This window comes from Danio rerio, chromosome 12, assembly GCF_052040795.2.
Source record: "Danio rerio strain M-AB ecotype USA chromosome 12, GRCz13ab, whole genome shotgun sequence".
NCBI lineage: Eukaryota > Metazoa > Chordata > Actinopteri > Cypriniformes > Danionidae > Danio > Danio rerio.
The window spans coordinates 3,137,501-3,158,241 of record NC_141032.1 but is presented as its reverse complement, the minus strand read 5'-3'; the positions used below and the strand labels follow the sequence as shown (position 1 = coordinate 3,158,241).

The 20,741-nt window shown below is 37.1% G+C and overlaps 1 protein-coding gene across 1 annotated transcript in view; it reads right to left on the bottom strand.

Moving 5' to 3' along the window:
- Positions 1-20,741, bottom strand: part of frmpd2 (FERM and PDZ domain containing 2) — a 451,768-nt gene that overhangs the window by 195,030 nt on the left and 235,997 nt on the right. The window lies entirely within an intron of this gene.

The following is a 20,741-nucleotide window of genomic DNA, read 5'->3' as shown; positions in this document are numbered from 1 at the left end:
AATGAAGACTAATAGCTTTTACACAAATGTGTGTGTATGTTTTGACTGAAGTGGTCATTTTGCAAACAATCCAGGAATTCTGCAAATAGGGTAGGCCTATATGCCGAGCTAGTGTTTTTCCCATACTGATAAACTTCCGGTGACCTGTTATCGTGGATTTTTTCCATTTTATACGGTTCCTTTTACAGCATCGATGTTGTAATGTAATTAAAAACATTCATTTAAATAAACATTAGCATTTATTTGGTTGCTCAAGTGTAAAACGAGACATAAAGCTGTTTACTCGCACGCGCCCGTCAGAATCGGCAGGCTAGCGCAGAAGCTCCAGTGAATATACTGGGGTAAAATACATGTTCATTTTATAAAGACGTGGCGGGGGAAATGTAATTTAATGCAGGGCTTCTTGTACAATCTGAGACCCACTTTAAATCGGATATGACTCAGCTAGTGGTGATCGCTGATTTTTAAAGATAACAGACCTTAAACGCACCGGATTTTGCATTGGCATTCAATTCGGCGGAAGCGCTTAACCCAGGTTACTGGCAAATTAAAAGTCCTATTAGCATGCGAGTTTGTTTGAATAATTGTGATTATATTTTGAAAAAAGAACCCGTTTTTCATAATTGTGTGTAAACATATGAAAAAAAGTACAACTTAATTCTAGTTTAGTATCTGAGTACACTTTTTTATTTATAATTATGATTTTCCAAAGTGTGATTTGTGTTCTTCTGTGGCTAAAAGGCTCACAAAATACACAAACTTTCCCAAACCAAAGAAACTCATGAATATCTGTTTATCAAGAAAGAAACTGTGAAAACGTGCTTACATTCCAGCCTGTTTGACAAAATGTGTACATTTACAAGGTCATTTGTTGTTCAGTTGTTTTTATCGTCAATTAAAGCGAGCAGCTGGGAAAGCAAGCAGATGTTTGTCAGTAAACTGCTAATGATTTCAGCGTGGTGTCAGATCCGCGACTGTTTCCTTTGATAGACTATTTAGTTTGACCTGAACTGCAGTAAAGCAAGTGTGGCTGTGTGTGTGTTTTTTTAGGAGTCAGCAGAAAACATTAACCAGTTTATGTATTGTCAGATTGTCAAACCGACCAATGCTTAAGCACAGAAAGCACTGCCGTCTGCCGGGGGGGATTTGCAGGTTTTAAACATCTTCATGCAGTGGAGACAGAGTGAATATTGTGTCTGACTCCATCATGAGCTTGGAGGACTGCATCCATACATCTCTGACTCAAATCACTGATTAATAAAGTCATCTGGAATGGTGAAGAAAGCGTTCCTGCAGGACTCCCAGAGCTCATTAAGACTCTTTGGATTCATCTTCAATGCCTCCTCCATCAGACATGCTCAATAATGTTCATGTCTGGTGACTGGGCTGGCCAATCCTGGAGCAGCTTGACCTTCTTTGCTTTCAGGAGCTTTGTTGTGGAGGCTGAAATATGAGCAGCGCTATCCTGCTGGAGAATTGTCTCTCTCCTGTAGTTTGTAATGTAATGGGCAGCACAAATGTCCTGATGATGTTGCCGTCTACTCTGCAGATCTCTTGTACGCCCTCATACTGAATGTAACCCCAAACCAGGATTTTTCCTTCACCAAACTTGACTGATTTCAGTGGGTATCTTGGGTTCATGCTGGTTCCAGTAGGTCTTCTGCAGTATTGTGATGATTGGGATGCAGCACAGCAGATGATTCATTAGGAAAATCCACCTTCGGCCACTTTTCCAAATGATCAACTAGAGGTCAAGTTATTATTTGTTGCAACTGAGATCAACGACAAGATTATTGTCAGGTTGTGTATGTATACTTCAAATGAAGAGTCAAGATATTTGATATAGTCGTAAGTTAAATACAGCGTAATCGTTATATTTAATCATGACATGTAGCTATGACTTTATTAATTATTACCACGGTACTTTTAATAAAACTTAAATAAATTTAAATGACTTATTCATTCAGTAAAACCTTTCAGCATAATAACCTAAACATCTGACAATCAAATATAATATCAATTATGAATATATCTTTAAAATATACAAATGTGTAGAATAATAAATTACAACTTAAAAAAGTATCACTAATTTGAATAGCTTAAATTTGACACTTTATAAGAAATCCAATTATTGTTCACTATAATTTTAACTATTTAATTTATTAATTACATTAAATGGGCGAGGCAGTGGCGCAGTAGGTAGTGCTGTCGCCTCACAGCAAAAAGGTTGCTGGTTCGAACCTTGGCTCAGTTGGCGTTTCTGTGTGGAGTTTGCATGTTCTCCCTGCCTTCACATGGGTTTCCTCCGGGTGTTCCGGTTTCCCCCACAGTCCAAAGACATGCAGTAAAGGTGAATTGGGTAGGCTAAATTGTCCGTAGTGTGTGAATGTGTGTGTGGATGTTCCCCAGAAATGGGTTGTGTCTGGAAGGGCATCCGCTGCGTAAAAACTTGCTGGATAAGTTGGCGGTTCATTCCGCTGTAGCGACCCCGGATTAATAAAGGGACTAAGCTGACAAGAAAATGAATGAATGAATGAATGATTTACAATAAATGAAAAATGTATCCAAACTCAAAGAGTTAAAAATGTTTATGAAATTATTCCTTCTTTCCTAAAGTGACTAAATAATGACTGCATTTACATTTTCATCTCTTAGTAAACGAATTCTGGTGTTTCCAAAACCACAAGGATATTTAATTCTGAAATTGGACTAAAAGTAGGCTAATAAGCAGCTTGTATATAGGTGTGTTAGTTGTGCACGGAATGTTCTGGTGTTAATGTCTCCTGTAATGTGGTTGAAGAAGGAGCAGATCAAATCACGAACAGATGACAGTCAAAACTCCTCGCCAACTATAACAATGAGAGATAAGCACAATACCACAGCTTAATAAATATAATAATCATTGTCAGTTTTATATAATATCAAAAATTATTAATATATTTTTACACAAATCAATCTTATTTATTAGGCTATCATAAGTTTAATTTCTGATTTTTTGTTTTTAAATGAGTATTTACTAATCTTTTTTAAATTCCAACATTACTGTATAGCTATACTACAATGCTATATTATACTATACGATAACATAACTATAATACTACAGTAAATGTAAATCTTAATGTAACTCGTTGAATTAATTTTGTTGTAATTCTATAGTTGGTAGGCTATATAGCCATAAAGTAGCCTAGGCCTTTTCCCAGAGATGGGTTGCGGCTGGAAGGGCATCCGCTGCGTAAAAACTTGCTGGATAAGTTGGAGGTTCATTCCGCTGTGGCGACCACGGATTAATAAAGGGACTAAGCCGACAAGAAATGACTGATAGCATAGGCCTATAAAAATATTAGACTACCATCTTATCTAGGCTCCTACAACACATTGTAGTTAGCTGTAGTTAAAAACTAAAGTGTTGATTACAGTTAATCAGTTCTTTATAGTTAAAACAGGATTTATTAAAGCGGTGTAAATTTGTCTAGGCAAACAGGGAACAAGGAAATTTGTTTTTAATTTGTGGACACGATATTTTTAACGTATACATTCATTAACAGTACCCTAATATTGTTGTTTCTTTTTAATTTCTAATATATTCATAATTTTTTGAGTGCACTTGTTATTATAGTTCTCTGGGGTTGCCGTAGAAAGTTCTACGCGTCGTCATTGACGTCGTGTCGCCGCGCCAAAAAAGAAAAAAAAGATTGAAAATGCGAGGCTAGCATTAAATGATTAACAAATATAAACATAAAAGTAGGCCCTCAAAATAAAGCATGGACAATTTACGACCCAAACACTACCTAGAATTACACAAAAGGCCCGGAACTCAACTAAAACGAGTAAGTAGTTTTGTGTTTACATTTTGGGCCGCTGTGCCATTGTTTGCTGTGTATTGTTTGTGTTTGCACACAGTAACTTATCGTAGATTTTTAATTCCGTTCTGTTTGTGAATAAGTTGTGGGGTAGGAGAAGTGAGTTTTTATGGTATTGTCACGAGGTTTTTTTCTTAAATCAGCATGTTTGATTTCACTAAGCTCATCAGAATGACAGCCACCATAATTGCAATGCTGCAATATTTTTTTAAACATTTAACCAAACATGTTATTTTAAAATAAGGCTAATTCTGCAACCTGCAAATGTGATTTTATTTAAGCCAAATTTGCATATTATAAGCGGACTTGAGAACTCGCTAGAAAAAGGCGCTAAAACATGTGCCTCTGTGATACACAAGATGGCGCCGTTCGTAAAGAAAACTACTTGACGTGTGTTTCCTCTTCTGGATTTAATCAAAACGGAATGATTGTGTAAAAACACTCTCATGTCCCAGTGGGCACTGAACAGTCTTTTATTGATTTCCTTAGACTAGAGTCTTGAGCAGTATTTTTCATAACAGGTAGGTTATTGATATTTCCAGATGGTTTTATTATGATGTTTGAGATGTTTGGCACCTTGTATATGAAGAAACCAAGTTATTATGTTGAGCTTTTCTTGTTTTTAAGATAGTTTTACATTTAACAGATACACAATGTACATAAAAGAGTCAGAAAGTATTCAGCATATGGTCAGTATGGCTACTTATGAAAACGAGTGTCCGTCCCCTTATGAAAATTATACATACTATATATATCACATTTACATATATATTGACTATAATACAAGTGGTGGAAAATTAACCTTATTTATTATAGTAAATATATAAATGTATGTAGTCACGATGTAGTTAAACAGTTCATGTAGGACAATATGATTAACTAGTAACATTATTATAATTATATTATAATTATGAATATTAAATCGACTAAATGTTTACGTATTTGTTTCTTATTTTAGTTGCACCACATGACATTGATTCAGTAACATTGTTCAAATAATTCATTCATTTATTTTCTTTCAGCTGAGTCCCTTAATTCATCAGGGGTCGCCATAGCGGAATGAACACCAACAATTCCAGCATATGGTTTACGCAGCGAATGCCTTTCCAGCTGCAACCCAGTACTGGGAAACATCCATACACACTCATTCACACACAGATACTACAGCCAATTTATTCATTCATTCATTCATTTTCCTTTGGCTTACTCCCATTATTCATCAGGGGTCGCCACAGCGGAATGAACCGCCAACTTATCCAGCTCATGTTTTATGCAGCGGATTCCCATTAAGCTGCAACCCAGTACTGGGAAACATCCATGCACACTCATTCACACACATATACTATAGCTAATTTATTAATTCATTTATTCATTCATTTTCCTTCGGCTTACTCCCTTTATTCATCAGGGGTCACCACAGCAGAATGAACCGCCAACTTATCCAGCTCATGTTTTATGCAGCGGATGCCCATCCAGCTGCAACCCAATACTGGGAAACATCCATGCACACTCATTCACACTCATACACTATGGCCGATTTATTCATTCATTCATTTTCCTCTAGCTTAGTCCCTTTATTGATCAGGGGTCACCACAGTGGAATGAACCGCCAACTTATCCAGCATATGTTTTACACAGCGGATGCCCTTCCAGCTGCAACCTAGTACTGGGAAACATCCATACACATTCATACACTACGGCCGATTTATTCATCCATTCATTTTCCTTCGGCTTACTCCCTTTAGTCATCAGGGGTCACCACAGTGGAATGAACCACCAACTATTGCAGCATATGTTTTAAGCAGAGGATGCCTTCTTCATCACTGGGAAGCACCCATACACTCTCATTCACACTCATGCACTACGGCCAATTTAGTTTATTAAATTCACCTCTAGGGCATGACCCAACTGTGTTGAGTGTTGTCTAAATGTTTCTCGAATTCGAGTTGAAACACCCTAACTCTTTGTAGAATACATGCACGTATCTGTGTGTGTGTGTTTTTTCTTTATGAGATGAATATCTGGAGTTAACAAAACACACTCTGCTTCTGGATCAAGTTCGCTGAAAATACCCTGTCCGTCCGTCCGTCCGTCTGCAGTGGTGTGGTTTGTTACATAACAGCAGGCCGTTTCCTCTGGAGCCGCTGTGATTAAGGTGAGGTGTAAGGATGAGAAAGCGCCTGAATCAGCAGTGTAGAAACACAACAGCTGTGGCTCAAAAAGTCCCGGAGATGGTGGGAATGATGAGTAATGAGATCAACCTCTCGCATGAGGAAGTGTGTGTGTGTGTGTGTGTGTGTGTGTGTGTGTGTGTGTTTGAGTAAGTGTGTGCATCTGTGTGGGTATGTGTGTGTGGGAGAGAAGCGTTTGTGTGAGCATTTGTGTGGGTGTGTGATAATAAGAGTGTATGTGTGTGTGTATTTGTGTGGGTGTATGTGAGAGAGTGAGAGCGTGTGTGTAAATATAAGTGTGTCCATTTGTGTGTGTGTGAGTGAGTACGAGAGAGTGTGTGCGCTTTTGTGTGTGCGTTTGTGTTGGTGTGACTAAGAGAGAGTGTGTGCGCGTTTGTGTGTGCGTTTGTGTTGGTGTGACTAAGAGAGAGTGTGTGCGCGTTTGTGTGTGCGTTTGTGTTGGTGTGTCTAAGAGAGAGTGTGTGCGCGTTTGTGTGTGCGTTTGTGTGTCTAAGAGAGAGTGTGTGCGCGTTTGTGTGTGCGTTTGTGTTGGTGTGACTAAGAGAGAGTGTGTGCGCGTTTGTGTGTGCGTTTGTGTTGGTGTGACTAAGAGAGAGTGTGTGCGCGTTTGTGTGTGCGTTTGTGTTGGTGTGTCTAAGAGAGAGTGTGTGCGCGTTTGTGTGTGCGTTTGTGTGTCTAAGAGAGAGTGTGTGCGCGTTTGTGTGTGCGTTTGTGTTGGTGTGTCTAAGAGAGAGTGTGTTATCAAGAGTGTAAGTGTGTGTGAGTGTATGTGTGTTTGCGTGGGTGTATGTTAGTGAGTTAGAGAGTGTGTGTGTGTGCATTTGTGTGGGTGTATGTGAGTGAGTGAGAGAGTTTGTGTATGTGAGTGAGTGAGAGAGTTTGTGTGTGTGTGTGTGTGTGTGTGTGTGTGTGTGTGTGCGTTTGGTTAGGTGTGTCTAATAGAGAGTGTGTGTGCGTTTGTTTGTGTGTGCGTTTGTGTTGATGTCACTAAGAGAGAGTGTGTTTGCGTTGTATGTGTATGCGTTTGTGTGAGAGAGTGTGTGTGAGCGAGAGTGTGTGATAATGAGAGTGTGTGGGTTTGTTTGAGTGTGTGTTTGTGTGGTTATGTGTGAGAGCGTGTGTGATGAGAGTGTGTGCGTTGGTGTGTAAGAGAGAATGTGTGTGTGCATTTGTGTGTGTGTCGTGTGTGTGAAAGTGTGTGTGTGTGTTTGTCTGAGCATTTGTGTGGGTGTGTGATAATAAGAGTGTATGTTTGTGTAAGTGTGTGTGTGTATTTGTGTGGGTGTATGATAATAAGAGTGTATGTTTGTGTAAGTGTGTGTGTATTTGTGTGGGTGTATGTGAGAGAGTGAGAGCGTGTGTGTAAATATAAGTGTGTCCATTTGTGTGTGTGTTAGTAAGTACGAGAGAGTGTGTGCGCGTTTGTGTGTGCGTTTGTGTTGGTGTGTCTAAGAGAAAGTGTGTTCTCAAGAGTGTATGTGAGTGTGTGTGAGTGTGTATTTGCGTGGGTGTATGTTAGTGAGTGAGTGTGTGTGTGTGTGTGTGCATTTGTGTGGGTGTATGTGAGTGAGTGAGAGAATTTGTGTATGTGTGTGTGCATTTGTGTGTGTGAGAGAGAGTTTGTGTGCATTTGTGTGTGTGTGTGTGTGTTTGTGTTGGTGTGTCTAAGAGAGAGTGTGTGCATTTGTTTGTGTGTGCGTTTGTGTTGATGTCATTAAGAGAGAGTGTGTGTGCGTTGTGTGTGTGTATGCGTTTGTGTGAGTGAGAGTGTGTGTGAGTGAGAGTGTGTGTGAGCGAGAGTGTGTGATAATGAGAGTGTGTGGGTTTGTGTGAGTGTGTGTTTGTGTGGTTATGTGTGAGAGCATGTGTGATGAGAGTGTGTGTGTTTGTGTGTGAGAGAAAATGTGTGTGTAAGTGTGTGTGTGTGTGTGTGTGTGTGTGTGTGTGTGTGTGTGTGTTTTGTGTGATAGTGAGTATGTGGGTGTGTGAGAGTGTGTAAGTGTGATAATGAGAGAGTGTGTGGGTTTTTGTGTGTTTATGAGGGTGTGTGTGTGTGTGTGAGAGTGGGCACCACGTGTGTGAGTGGGAGAGTAGGTGTGTGTGCTTTTGTGTGGGTGTGTGTGAGTGTGCACGCACATGTGTGTTCATGTGTGTGCGTTTGTGTAAGAGAAAGTGTGTGTGTGAGTATGTGATGATTGAGTTTGTGTGGGTGTGGGTAAGAGTGTGTGTGTGTGTGTGCTTTTGTGTGAGAGAATGTGTGTGATAATGAAAGTGTGGCCGTTTGTGTGGGTGTATGTGCACGCGTGTGTGTGAGTGAGAGAGTGTGTGTGAGTGTGATTGTGTGTGTGTTTGTGTATATGTGTGTGCGCTGCCTCTCAAAGACACATTCATAGACTGAGTGCTCTCTCCTACACATCAGCAAACACACACACACACACTCATCCCGCTGGACTGCTGGGAAAAAGCCTCCATTGATGTGGAGTCACAAGGAGCCGTGTGTTCTTGTGTTTCCCGCTCAGTAGAGGGACATTATCCCATATAAATCGCCACACTTGTGTGTTATATGGAGCAGTGTGTATGCTCTCAGCAGCAGGACGGCCAGGTCCAGCTTCTGGATTCTTACCGAGACACTTTCCGACTTCAGACGTTGAGCAGTAATGCGGATTTTAGCAATTGGACTCGTCATGATGAAATTACAGCAGACGGAGACTGAAATTAATTAGATTTATCGGTGATATATAGATCAGTGGTTCTCAACTGGTTTGGCCATGGGACCCACGTTTTTACATGGTCATCACGACCCACATTTTTATAAACTATAATATAATGTTAGGAATTATAATTCATTTGTATTTTTTTGTTAACATAGACAAGTAGTGGCAGATAAATCATAAGCAAATCACCAAGACTTACAAATAAACAATATTTTATTGCTGTCATTTAACAAAATGTCTCAAATTACAGAAATATTACAAAGTAAAAACGACGAATGTTTGGTTTCTAAAAGTTCTCTTGTGAGAGCACATCACTACATACGACACACTGAGGTTTTAACTTTTTTTGTCGTCAATATATGTACAGGGTTCAACGCTAAGGATTTTTTCTACTGGCCTGATCGGGCCAGTGGTTCTGATTTTTACTTGCCCTGCCAAAATTTTCACTGACCCCACCAAAAAAAAAAAAAATAAGTTAATAGCTATTTGACTGTGCGCGTGTGTGTGTGTGTGTGTGTGTGTATATATATATATATATATATATATATATATATATATATATATATATATACACACACACACACACACACACACACACACACACACACACACACACACACACACACAGTTGATTTCAGAATTATTAGTCCCCCTAAATTATTAGCACCCCTGTATATTCTGTTAAACATCATTTAGGAAATATTTTAAAAAGAAAAAAAACAACAAAAGGGGGCTAATAACTCTGTATGTATATTTACAGTAATTTAAAAATGTTTTTTAAGGAAAATTATTCAGTTCATCAAGACTACATTTATTAAATGTAAATTAAAAAATGTTTAATTGTTAAGTATTTATCAAAATTTTAAATAACTGCTTTGTTATTGTATGTCGTTTCAAATAAGACCATTACTCTAGACATTATTGATTTGATTACTATTACCATTAATAAATTTAATAATAATTAATATTAGTGATTTCTGAAGGATCATGTGACTGGAGTAATGAAGCTGAAATTTCATCTTTAAAATCACTGGAATAAATGAATAAATTAAATGATAAACTACTTTGGAACAGTTATTTTATAGTGCAACCTTTAACAATTTGTATTTATGATTAAATAATTGCAGCCTTGGTGAGCAGAAGAAGCTTAGTTTAACATATTGAATTATACTGACCCCAAACTTTTGAGCAGTTGTGTATAGAATATTTTATAAGTGAAAATGTGCACTTTAATTTTAACAACCCAAAGACATCGTCACCAAATACAAATCAGAGAGGTCAGACTTTCTCATACAGAGCCTCATTTCAATTGTCAGGTTTTGTAGATATCTATCTATTGAATTAATCAATCTATTAAAGAAACGTTGACGATAATTCTGTATTTTAGGCTTAAATTATAGACAGACATAGCAGATGAACCGAGACTGCATCAGATCGCGAAGCAGATCAATGTTGATTTTCTTTCGAGCTGTCAGTGCAGAAATGAACAAAACAACTGGCCTAACACAACATATTGTAAGATTAAAACATGGAAAAAATGATCAGATATTAACTTCGGTCAATTCTCCTAACGGATAAACTGAAATCAGGTTGGATAAACAGCTCTCGGTAATATGTCAGCATGCTTTCACTTTCGCATTTACTGGTAAGAATGACATCTCGCCCTGCTCATCATTCTCTCTTCATATAGCCGTATATATGGCTATTACACGATCATAATACACTGTGATATAGCCTGGGTGGTTAGTTCGTTGCATTGTTTTGTTTTCTCGCTACAATCGATCCGCTCAATAGGGCAGAGACCGTCTCATTCAGGCAATCTCGGACTAATTGATTTGGCGCAGATGCGAGCGCAACTGCTGGATACATGCCAAAAAAAAAAACGCGCTAACGGGGGAAACGAGACAGATTCCGAAACAAACGTCTATGTGTGAAAGCACCGTAAGATGGCATTTGCACACAATTGACAGACAGTCGCAACACGCAGCTCTGGCTCGATCTGGCAGGCAAAAAGGCAGCACTGGCAGTCCTTATTGTCGAGCCCTGTATGTAAATCCATACTTTACATATTCGGGGTTGTATTTGCGCTTCAACATATTTGTTGCTATAATTAAGTGATCTATTATTTATATTAATTAATCGTGACACCCTTAGTACCAATAAGTGAACCGTTAAAGTACCGAACCGATAAGTGGTATTGATAAAAGTAGTAATACCGTCAAACCTTAACCAAATTAAGTCGAACTTAAACTTAAAAGTGTTTTGTCATTCTTTTGGAGCACATAAGCTTATAGATAACCTTAAGACTAACTAACTGATACGAACACCTAAAAACTTTATTCTGATTTTATTGACACTGCAAAATCCACATGAACCGGAAGCTGCGACCGTTTTTATTTTTTGTTGTGACGCAGTTCCTAGAGAAACAGAATATTAAATGAGATAACAGTGGGCGTGGCTTGTTTTTTTTCTACTGCGATCTGATTGGATGTTTTAAAGTAGGTATTACATTCGGAAAGATGGGGAAAATGGTTTGGTGGAGAGTTATTACAACCTAACAGACTCCTTCTGCTCACCATTTCTGTTTGTTGTCAAAACTGACCGCTGGAGGGGCGTGGTTATGTTCGCCACGCCCACTACCTCAGACAGACCTAATCGGAGAATTTAACTGAAAACAAACAGGAAGTGCATTTTTAGATTTAATTGTCTATTTTTCCTAATGACATGCACAGGTTAATTGTTCACCCCAAAACTAACAATGTGAGCTAACAAAATCACTACGGTTAGTTTGATTTCATTCATTCATTTTCTTATTGCCTTAGTCCCTTTATTAATCCAGGGTCGCCACAGCGGAATGAACCGCCAACTTATCCAGCAAGTTTTTACGCAGCGGATGCCCTTCCAGCCGCAACCCATCTCTGGGAAACATCCACACACACATTCACACACACATTCATACACTACTGACAATTTAGCCTACCCAATTCACCTGCGCCGCATTTCTTTGGACTGTGGGGGAAACCGGAGCACCCGGAGGAAACCCAATCGAAGGCAGGGAGAACATGCAAACTCCACACAGAAACGCCAACTGAGCCGAGGTTCGAACCAGAGACCCAGCAACCTTCTTGCTGTGAGGCGACAGCACTACCTACTGCGCCACTGCCTCGCCCAGTTTGATTTCATGTGTACTTTAAAGTCGGCTTAAAATAAAAGAAACATTAGTACTTTTTCCTCATTCTTGTCACAAATGTCAAATAAATAAAGTAAGTACAGGAATTCATCTTTGGCAAGTGCCGATTGTTGTTCGGTGAGTGAAAAGCTTCGGATCACGAACAGATGAGAGCCGGACTGAAACTCCCTCAGTTTGCTGTAACTGAGCTTTTCTGTTTCCTCTCTGGAAATTATGACCGTCTTCCCACCCACACTGTCCAAAACGCTCTACATGTGCCTGAAACACGAGCCAATGGGCTGAATACAGCTGGAACGGGCACATCTGTGTGGCTGGCAGCTAAAGCTTGCAGTAATGCAGCTTCAGTCTCAGCATTTTCATCCAAAAAAGAGCTACATAAACTCTTCTTTCTAGTAGAACAACACCAAATGCATGGAGTAGGCCTGTGCAATATACAATATATACAAGTCAGAATTATTCACCCTCCTGTGTGTGTGTTTTTTTTTTTTTTTTTTAAACATTTCACATTTGATGTTTAACAGATTCAGGAATTTTTTCACAGTATCTCCTATAATATTTTATCTTCTAGAGAAAGTCTTATTTGTTTTATTTCGACTAGAATAAAAGCAGTTTTAAATTTCTTTAAAAAATTTTTAAGCTCAATTAAAAGCTCCCTTAAGCTATATATTTTTAAAATTATCGTTATACTTTCCTAATTACCCTAACTTTAACCAAGTTAAGCCTTTAAATTGCACTTAATTGATCATATCTTGATATCGATACATATCACAGTATATGCACGATATTGGAAAAATCTAAGAGTGAGATATTTTTTTTATCCTATGATATATATTGCAATATGAAAACAATTTACCTACTGTAGATGTGCTGAATAACTATTTGGAAAGAATTGAGCATTTTAGATTGAAATGTATTCTGGTATACAAAAATGTAATATTCAAATGTAAAATAGTGCTGCATAGTCTTCATTTCATAAACAATAAAATCATTATTAATTTGTCAAAGTTACAAACAATACAGCTTCATAGGCCTGAATACTATTTAAAAAAAACCCTCGCACAGTCACAGGCAAACACTTGCAAAATGATCATTTAGAATCCAAACTCAACATTGCGTATACTTGCGATGTGATCACATTGTGATAGCGATGCTGAAACGGTATGTTGTACAGCCCTACAGTATAGTACCTTTTCTGTAAATTCAATCGATTCATAGTTTATATATATTGACCACATGTAAAAGACATTTTAAAGTATATAATCAGAAATGCACTCATTTATATTTGGTTATATTTCTCACTTTATTTAGATAAAAAATGTAGAAATGTAAAATATAAAATACTTTTCAAAAACAAATGATTACAGGTCCAACATAAAAAATATTGCTAGACAAAATGCGTAATGGAAACATTTTCTCACAGTACTGTTATTCATGTTTCTGTCTGCAACACCATAATGGCATGTGATATTGAGCTCATATGCATATTTTGAAAAAAGTATTACCTTAAACAATGTTGTTTGTAACACCATGAAATAAACGATAGAGCATAATGTGAAACCACAGAGTCTTTATTTTGTCAATATGATAAATACCATCATATTGCACAGCACTAATGTGATATCAGATTTTTTTTGTCCATCTCCAGTCCCAGCATGGAGCATGTCTTTCAGCACAGGAGCAAAATTGCCACGGTTTCATTCTCCTACCATGAAACTGATCATATTTCTGTTCAATTCAAGTGTTATTTTCTTCTGTTTACCCAGCTGGACTGAGCAGTAATAAAGTCATTGCTCACTGATCGCTGTTTTTTCTCCTCTGTATCTGGGGAGACTGGTGAAAGCCTCCTGAATTTAGCTCTGAGGAAAGGATTTAAAGGATTTCACAACTGTTGAGCGGAGCTCGGTTCACAGAGATTGAGATGAAACCACCAGCAGATCTCGCAGGTGAACTCAACGCTCCATCCAGAATAGCTAGAGAAAAGCCGCTCAGAGCAGTTGTGAGGACGGGACGCGACAAACAGAGTAATCTCTTGTTTATGTGGTCGCATGTTACTAAGAATGACTCCTGACTGCTCATTCAGATCAGAAAACTCAGACTGACCCTTAACACCGGAACTACCAGTATTCAATAACTACTATAATAGGGTATATGCACAGGGACTTTTAACTTACAATAACCCTTGTGTATAGGAAGAGTGTGTACTTTGGGTGGTTTGTCAAACCTACTCACCTGCATGGAGCACACACTCACGAATCCTAATTATGTGGCGCATTGTGTCTATGCTCTACTAAGATCTAATCTAATCTTGTTTTGAGCCTCAAACTTTATCAGGAAGGCTATTCCAGAGTTTAGGTGCCATATATGAGAAGGCTCAACCTCCTTTAGTGGACTTTGCTATTCTGGGTACTACCAGAAGCCCTGCGTTTTGAGATCTAAAAGAGCGGGTTGGATTTTAGTGAGACAGAATGTTGGTTAAATAAACAGGAGCTTGATTATTTACAGCCTAATAAGTAGGGGTGTCACGATTTCGATTTTTAATCGAAATCGATCGAAATTTATGCTCAATTTCGATTATCAAATCAAAAAATAGAATCGTCGATGCTGCCACGCCCCCATGTCACGTCAGCTTGGCTTGCCAAGCGGGAAAAAAACAGGCTTGTTGAAGTGCTTGTTAAACTGCAGAAGCAGGAGACCCGTCGACAGAACTTAAACCCTCTCCTCTTTCAATGAAGTCGCCGGTGTGGAAGCATTTTGGATTTCCAGTGAGTTTTGTTGACAACGTTCGTGTAGTCAACAAAAAAAACACAGTTTTGCAAGCTCTGCTATGTACGTATTACGTATGGTTCGTCCGATAGACAACACCGGCATCGCGATCCTCCGCCCGCCCCCGTTGCAAATCCGCTCGCGAAAAGTACACACTCAGGCCCTGTTTACACTGTCTTTGTTTTTAAATGGCATTTTAGAACGACAACGATTTGACATCCACAGTGGTGTGTAGCATCTCTGAGCAGCCCTCCTTCCTCTCTACCTCTGAAAATGCACATCACGTGACCACACAGACACAGACATGCGCTCGAGACAGCAGGTCCAGGCAGTCAGAGGACTGCTTCAATCTTTCACTCACTTGTACTTCGTCATTTTAGCGAACACCTCAGATACTGTTGGCTGGTTCCTGTTGGTTGTGCGTCTTTTTTACCGACGCCATTATAACGACACAGATCACTGCCTATTCACGAGTCCCGCAGAAAAAGTGATTGACAGGTGGTAATTATGTGTGTGTCTTGCCTTTATTCATTTACTGTATGATTTGTTTATGGGTAAAACAAAGACCATGCAGGTCAGGTAGTTTAAACGATAGGCTACAAATAATGAATTGGTCATTAATTAATTATTCATAATCGAAAATCGAATCGAATCGTGCCTTTAGAATCGAAAATGTAATCGAATCGAGGATTTGGAGGATCATGACACCCTTAATAATAAGTAAGAAGCAATATTTCATAATCATAACAGAACTTAACAGGCAGCCAGTGTAAAGAGGATAAAATTGGAGTGATATGGTCATATTTGCTTGACTCTGGCAGCTGCATTTTGCATTAACTGTAGTTTATTAATAGAGGATGCTGGGCAACCAGACAACAGAGCATTACAGTAATCCAGCCTAGAGGTCATAAAAGCTTGAAGTAGCTTTTCTGCATCTGAGATAATGAAGTGAATGAATGAAGGCTGATCTTGTGACATGGGAGATAAGCTTTTAATAGAGTAAAGTTAAGTTGCTGTCTAATATAACATCCAGATCAGTAGAGATTTTACAGTATACCTAATACTAACTATGTATCCCTCTAATTGCAAGTCCGCTTATTACTTTCATTTTCAGTTTCACAACAGGAGAGCAAGGTTTCATCAACGCACGTTGTTTTTTGAAAGATATGTTTGTAAACAAATGGAAAGCACTTGTGAATTACAACATACAGAAACTGTTAATTAACAGGTATTTTTTAAAGTGTAGTATAGGGTTCAAAACACAATTTACTGTAAGTAATTATATCACTTTTGCACGTGGGTTAGGTTTTTTAATGAGTAAAGATCAAATAGGGAGGGCTCTGGCTTTGTGTGGACATGGCCTCAGTGTGTTGTTTGGTGTTTGCTAGAGTTTTCTAGCGGGCTCGGTTAGCTCTCATTGAAAGCAGGATGGGAGAGATAGAGATCAGCAGGGGGCTGATATTTGGCAGAAAAGCTCCGCCGGGTTGCAGGAGGTTCAGATGTTCTGCCTCTGTGGCCTGACTGAGATTCCGTCTGGTTTACAAACCTCACTAAGCCAGATTAAATGCATCCAATGTACTGTACTGTACTACACACACACATACAGGCCCGTGCAGAGACCGTCCAAAGGGCATGTGCAGGACAAATTTTTTGAAGAGCAGGGGGGTTGGGGGTGGGATGGGTAGGGGTCCGCTGCAGATCTGCAGAGTGGATTGCGCGTGTACTGAAGAGCGGTGTTATCGCGCGCGTACTGATCAGCTGTGTTGTCACGCGCGTACTCAGGAGCGGTGTTGTCGCGCGCCTACTGAAGGGCGGGACCGAAGGTGTGCCGCGTCGCGGGGGCACTTTTGATCATTTTGGAAGGGCACTTTCTATCCAAGACTAAAAAGGGCATGTGCACTGCACAGGTTGAGCCCTATGTGTGCATGTGCCTGCACACACACACACACACACACACACACACACACACACACTAAGCCTGATCTGGGACAGAATGTGTGTCACAGTCTGTGTGCCACGGTCAAACCCAACACATTTGTCAAGTTCACTTAGTAGTGACAGTAACTTTCTGCTTTTTTTGTCTTCAGGATATAGTCTAGATGTGATGAAGCTGTAGATACTCACATCATCATTATAGCATATTTTTTTGTACAACTGTACAACAATAATTGATATTTTTACATTACTGTGAGGTTTAGGGTTTGGGTAGGGGTAAAGTACAGTTTAATGGGTAATTTAATAAATAATTTGAATAATACTTGTAGTTTTTTTTAATGTTACTGTGATGTTGGGTTTAGTGTTGGGGTAGGGGAAGATGTTAATAAAATACAATTATCGGGTAATTTAATAAATAATAATAATAATTCTCATTAATTTCCGGCTGGAGGTGTATCCCTTCTAGCAACAACCGTTATGATAGGCTTGATACCAAATTTGCTTGAGGTTTTGTTACGGTATACGGTATTATCACAATATTGACCTAAGCTGCAAAAAAAGATGACTTTTAGAACAGAATTGTGTTTAATTAGTAGATTTTAATTAAAGGACTGAAATTGACAATGGAGATTTATGCAGGTACTATATTAATATTAATAAAAATACAAGAGAATTGTAATAGTTATTAACTAACATATATATATATATATATATATATATATATATATATATTATGAGCGTGTGAAAATGTTGAACTATAAAGCGATTCAAGTCTTCTAATTAAGATTAAGTCTTCCTCAAGCATTTGGCGCTGTGATGAACACTGCAAATTTAATGTGGATATTCTTAAAGCACTCTGATATCAATATTGTCAATGTTAATTATCACAGTATTTCTTTAGAATATTAAATATATTGGCATATGTCTACTTCATAGGGCTGAACGATTTAGGTCAATTTTTAATTGATTTATTTTTATTTTTTTACATATTGCGATTTGATTTCCAAATAATTTTTTTTCAAAAGATTAGGCTCAGTATGGTAGTTTACACACTAAAAGAACACGCACAACACAACTGAATATATAATTATATATTAATTATATGTATGTATATACTGTATATATACATACAGTTTAATTCTTTTTTTTTCTATGGAGAAAGTCTTATTTGTTTTATTTCGGCTTGAATAAATCAGTTTTAATTTTTTAAACCATTTTAAGGTCAATATTATTAGCCCCCTTAGGCAATATTTGTTTTAGATTGTCTACAGAACAAACCACTGTTATACAACGACTTGCCTAATTACACTAATTAACCTAGTTAAGCCTTAAAATGTGCCTTTAACCTGAATACTAGCATCCTGAAAATAATATCTAGTCAAATATTATGTGCTTTAAGTCTTTTTGCTATATCTATGCAGAATATTGTAAAAAATCTGTGGATTTATGCAGAATGATTTTGGGAGTGTAGTAACTAAAAACTTGATATGTTAAAAAATTGTAAATTCTTTATTTAATTTAATGTTTTTGATGCAAATCCAATTAGATCCATTTATTTGGTAAACAAAGCTGCATTTAAGTAAACCATATGAATGTTTTCATATTAGTAATATTACTGAAATTAATTTAAAAACTGAATACATGTAAATTTGCACACATTTACCGTGTAACTAAATAAACAGACTCAATGATGGGCTGAAAATCTGCAGATTTCTGAGCGTGCAGATTTCGTGTGGGCCTAGAAATGAGTTATTAAAACTATTATGTTTAGAAATATGTAAAAAAAAAAAAATCAAAATTTAACAGGACGGATAATAATTCTAACTCGGAGTCGGACAGAGAATAAGTGTTTATATATTTATATTGCATTCATATGCCTTTGTGATTAGCTGATTGCAACATTTCAAACCATGATTTTGTTTAATTTTGGATTGGACTACTGCTTCACGATGAACTAACTCTGCTATATCCAGAAAATGGAGTGCATTGTCAGACAATGAGGCTTAAAGCTTCCTGGCTTTAATGATTTTAAGTGAGCACCTCATGCTGCGTCAGGAGGCCAGACCTGCCTTTAATTATGTGTTATGTTGTATCCTCTATGCACAGACATGTCATGTCACTCCACTGCAATAATGGGATTAGAGACGGCCAGTGTCACTCAATGCATCCGACTGTATTTTTAATTTGCATATTTTCCAAATATTCTCTGCGTTTTAAATGTAACTGCCACTTCCTGTGTGGTTTTACTTCTAGAAAAATCATCTGTTCTGCATTAAGGGCTATTTTCATGCTCTTGAATGAATGTGCTGACATGCTGAAACACATGGTTACATAACATGAACAGTAAATGTTCACTCGAAACATACCGCTTAACCACATCGCTTTAATTCATATGGAATAGTTGTGGAACTCTTGTCATTTGTTTGGAATGCTAAAGGAAATGCTTAACAGAATGTCCAGGCTGCACTTTTCTGTGATTATTTTAAATGACTGGTTTGTGTCCTAATATGATGCAGAAGTTTGTTAATTTCTGATGTTATTTGAAACTACTTTTGCTGTGCGCTTGCATGTAAATACAGTTCAAAAAAGCTATGAATAACTTCTAGGTGAATGCATTTTGGTGGCACGGTGGCTCTGCAATTAGCACTGTCTCCTGACAGCAAGCCAAGAAGGTCACTGGTTCGAGTTCCAGCTGGGCCAGTTGGCATTTCTGTGTCGAGTTTGCATGTTCTCCTCATGTTGGCGTTGGTTTCTTTTGGGATCTCCGGTTTCCCTAACAGTATAAACTCATGCACTATAGGTGAATAGGGTAAACAAAATTGGCAGCAGTGTATGAGTGTATGTGTAAATGTGAGAGTGCTGGATTGCGGCCGGAAGGGCATCCGCTGAGTAAAACATATGCTGGAATAGTTAGTGGTTCATTCCGCTGTGGAGACCTCTGATAAATAAGGGACTAAGCCGAAGGAAAATTAATGAATGCATTTAAAAAAAACACCACAAAATATTTACACGTGTAATATAATAATAAATGTGTAAATCATGCAATAGGCACATTGTAAAAAATGCTGGATTCCATACAATCGATTTGTGTTGGGGGAAAATGAAGGAATCAGGGTAACTTATTCATTTTTAGTACAAATATAAGTGGATTAAACATAAACCAATTACGTTGTCACAAAAAAATAAGTAATATTTTATAAATAACTAAGTATTTTCAAAACATTTATAGTATAGTAGTATAGTATAAGTATCTCTCCAACAAACTTGGAGAAACATGAGGGGAAAAGATTAAATGAATGAATGAATAAAAAAAAAATTATGATTGAATGAATAAATAAATAAATAAATGTTATGAATGAATAATAAATAAATAAATAAAATGTTATGAATAAATGAATAAATAAATAAATGGATGGTATGAATGAATGAATGAATGAATGAATAAATGGATGGTATGAACGAATAAATTAATAAATGTTATGAATTAATCAATAAATGTCATGAATGAATGAATGAATATATGTTATTAATGAATCAATAAATAAATGTTATGAGTGAATGAATAAATATATAAATGTTATGAATGAATAAATACATTTCATAAATGAATAAATAAATAAATGTCATAATTGAATGAATAAATAAATACATGTTATGAATCAATGAATAAATAAATAAATGTTGTGAATTAATAAATAAATGTTATAAATGAGTAGATAAATTAATGTCATGAATGAATGAACAAATAAATGTTATGAATAAATAAATGTTATGAATGAATAAATAAATAAATAAATGTAATGAATGAATAAATAAATAAATGTTATGCATGAATTAATAAATTAATTAATGAATAAATAAATGTTATGCATGCATTTATGAATGAATTAATGAATAAATGAATAAATGTTATAACTGAATGAATAAATAAATAAATTCTGAGTGAATGAATAAACAAATGTTATGAAAGACTGAATAAATAAATAAATGTTATGAATGAATGAATACACTTTTTATGAATGAATACATAAAAAATGTATGAATAAAAAATAAATGTTAGAAGTGAATAAATAAATAAATGTTATGA